This window comes from Cornus florida, unplaced genomic scaffold (assembly GCF_030987335.1).
Source record: "Cornus florida cultivar Cherokee Brave unplaced genomic scaffold, ASM3098733v1 CherokeeBrave_3.0.0_Hap2_Chr04, whole genome shotgun sequence".
NCBI classification, from domain to species: Eukaryota; Viridiplantae; Streptophyta; class Magnoliopsida; order Cornales; family Cornaceae; genus Cornus; species Cornus florida.
The window spans coordinates 63,174,122-63,177,632 of NW_026775574.1; the positions used below are offsets into that span (position 1 = coordinate 63,174,122).

The window sequence follows — 3,511 nt, forward strand, 5'->3', positions numbered from 1 at the left end:
CTTGTCCATGAGGACAATGAGAAGTAATATGAAGAACACTAGAACAAGTCATACAAGTTTCATTTGATGCACGATGAGAATGGTTAGGAAAGGAAGATACTTGGTTCGCCGAGTTTTGGTTAATCAAAAATTGATCAAACCTTTGAGACAAAGACTTCATTTCGGCGGCTATCTCATTTGAATGTTCGACTTGATGTAAGCCTACACTCTTCCTACCTTGTGAATTTCTACCATTCTTGGATGATAGTGTTTTATGCAAAGAATTTTCACTCATGCTTTCATAGAGACGCCATACGTCATCCTCATGCCTATCAATGTAAGAGCCACCCATAGAAGCATCAAACATGCCCTTATAATTATCCGATAAGCTCTCAAAAAAAAATTGAACTAATTGCCATTTGGGCATGTCATGGTGTGGACACTTCCTTAGCAATTCATTGAAGCGTTCCCATGCCTCATGGAATGTCTCCCCATCCCCATGTGTAAATTCTTGAATTGAGGTCCTCATGGCATTGGTTTTAGAAACTGGATAGTACTTCTTCAAAAATGCTTGTTGCATTTCTGCCCAAGAAGTGATTGAAAAAGACCTAAGATTGTTAAACCAATATTTTGCCTTGTCCTTAAGGGTGAATGGAAAAAGTTTAAGCCTTAAGACTTCCGGCATGTCCGTATATTTTACGGTGGAACATACTTCAAGAAACTCATCCAAATGCTTATAGGGTTCTTCACTTGGAAGTCCATGAAAGTTAGGAAGCATTTGAATGGTTTGTGCTTTAATTTCATAATGATGTGCTCGAAATGGTGGCAATTGAATGCATGTGGGTGCATTATATTCATTTGGCACATAATGGTCTCTCAAAGCAAGTGGTGGGTTAGCAACTTGAGGTGAAACATGAACACCTTGATTTTGAATTCCTCGATTGACAATGGGAGGTTGTGGAGCATACATTGGCCTTGGCATTCCGAATGGAACTTGGCCTTGTTGTCGTGGTGGTGGGTGAATGTATGGCCTAGGCATGCCTAATGGTACTTGAATGTTCTTATTGTGCACATTTGGATAAAGGATGCCTTGTTGGTCTATGTGACCAAGGTCCTCAACATGATCATCATTATGGTCATCCATTGAAAGATTGGCTCTATTCGAACTTCCTCTTCCCCTAAGATTTCTAACGATAGATTCAAGATGCAAATCAAGAAGGGCAAGAGTTGGTCTTAATGAATGATGCCCATACATGCACAATACAAAACACAACAAACACAAAGAATGACAAACACTATGCCTTCACAACAATGCAATGAAACTCCCTCCACAAACACTTAACCCATATTCCTATGCTTTAACAAAGGTGATGCAAAGAACAATAAAATAGCCTCCACGTGGGCTCACGATTTATCTAAGAATTGAATTACAAGCCTCCACGCGGGCCGACGATTTAACTAAGGAATTGAGTAAAGAAAGTCTCACAAAGGTCTTTTAGCACTTCAACTCCAAATTTTAAAGCTTAGCTTAGCAATTTTTTTAAGTTTTTAGCATTTTTCCTTTCTTTTGCTTTGCTTTGCTTTGTTCCTTAGCTTGGATGCTCCTTTGTGTGGCTTCTTTCCAACAATACACCTAGTCAAGTGAAAACAAACACAATAAGTAACCAAAAAGAAAAGTGAAATCAAAGTAAAGAAAAGACACGATCAAAAGAGTACTAATTCCTAATGAATTCCACAAATATGACGTTGCCTAATCCCCGGCAACGGCGCCAAAATTTGACGAGGCCGCTTGTGAACGCCAAAATGATGTAGTGAATGTGCGATTCAAGAAAAGCCTTTTGGGTCAAGTTTAAATTTATAAAAACCACTACCAACACTACTACTAACATAGCAAGAGTGAGTAGGGATCATCCCAAGGGATTGGAGTCGTACTTGAATGTGGAATCGCAACTAGGGTTAGTAAGTAGAATGATCAAACAATTGATTGGTTGGTTGTTTAAGCTAGAGAGCTACTAAATTAAATTAAGTAAGAATGCAATGCTAAAGAGAGTAAGTAAGGGAGGGAGATATCTTGAGGTTTAGAGATCACCACCAAGCAATGCATTTCTATATCATTGACAAGTGATTAATGAGGGTAAATAGTGGGTTGCAATAGTGGTGTGTATGTATTTGGTTGATTCAATAAGCAAGGATGACTAGTTAAGCATGTATTGTCTAAACATCATGTGAAAGACACAATATATCTAAGCTATGAAGCATATATTGTCTAAATAACTTGTGAAAGGCACAATAAATCAAAATAAGTTATCAATCCTTTCATTAAGCTCACAATCCAAATACAACACAAGGATAGAGACATATGCTAATTGCATTCACAAGCTTGGATCATCAAACAACAAACATAGATTGTCCTCCCATTTAACACTACACTACAACTACACTACATCTACGCTACTAGCATGAAAATAAACTAGGGGAGAGGCACAATCCATCAAAAGGTAAGCATAAACCATCAAGAGAATTACAAAAGAATTCTTTTAAGCACAATGTTTTCACAATCTCTAAATCAATAGCATCAATACACGTAGACATGCATCAATAACACAAAATCTAGAGATAAATACATGAACATCTACTCTAGCATACATAGACATATGGATAGAATGAAATGACCAATTGGAAGCATTAAACCACATAAATCATTGAATAAACAAGATCTATATATATCAAAGTGCCAAAACATTAATTACAACACTAATCCCTCAATAATACACAAGATTAAGATATAGAAAGCATGGTTGGGGCTAACTCTAGCCCCAAGAGGATGTTTAGCCACTCATGGTGATGATGCTCCAACCCTCAAGGGCTAACTCCATGGAAGAGGTTTGCTCCTTGTTGATGAAGATCTCCAATGGTGTCTCTAGCCTCCTTCTCCTCCTCTAAACTTCCTCTCCAAGAGATGGTATGAAAAGTAATGTTGTCTCGCCCCTTTGAAAAAATAATCCTTATCCTTATATAGGTAGGTCAAAATGACACCCAAAATGAGCTGGGGTCGTGCACACAATATTCCCTAATGATTGGATAAAGGACAACTTTCAATAGGATGGAATTTTAACTTTTTCGCACTGGAGGAAGTTCGATCGATCGAAAGGAAGTGAGATCGATCGAACTTAGGCTGGATCGATCCAACTGGCTGAGCTTTTTGGAAAAAGACAAATTCGAGATATTTATGGGTGATATTTATGGGAAATGGACAAAAGTGGTTAGTGGGTGGTACTGTTGTGAATAGGATCAATCATTTGGATAAGGACAAAGGTGTTCGATGGATCAAAGAATGATGTTGGATCGATCGAACTTTTGGACTTAAGTGCTTTAGGTCAAGGCTTGGATCTATCTTGAAGTGCTGAGATCGATCAATGTTCGATCGATCGAACCTTGGACTTGGATCGATCGAACTTGCTGCTTTGCTTCATTTTGCTTATTTCTTTCTCCACTTTGCTCTTTTATTTGTTCAATCCCAGAATTGCTTTAA

The 3,511-nt window shown here is 38.0% G+C and overlaps 1 pseudogene; it reads left to right on the forward strand.

Moving 5' to 3' along the window:
• The first annotated feature begins 404 nt into the window (after positions 1-404).
• On the forward strand, positions 405-503 carry LOC132305939 (small nucleolar RNA R71; annotated as a pseudogene).
• Positions 504-3,511: the final 3,008 nt, after the last annotated feature.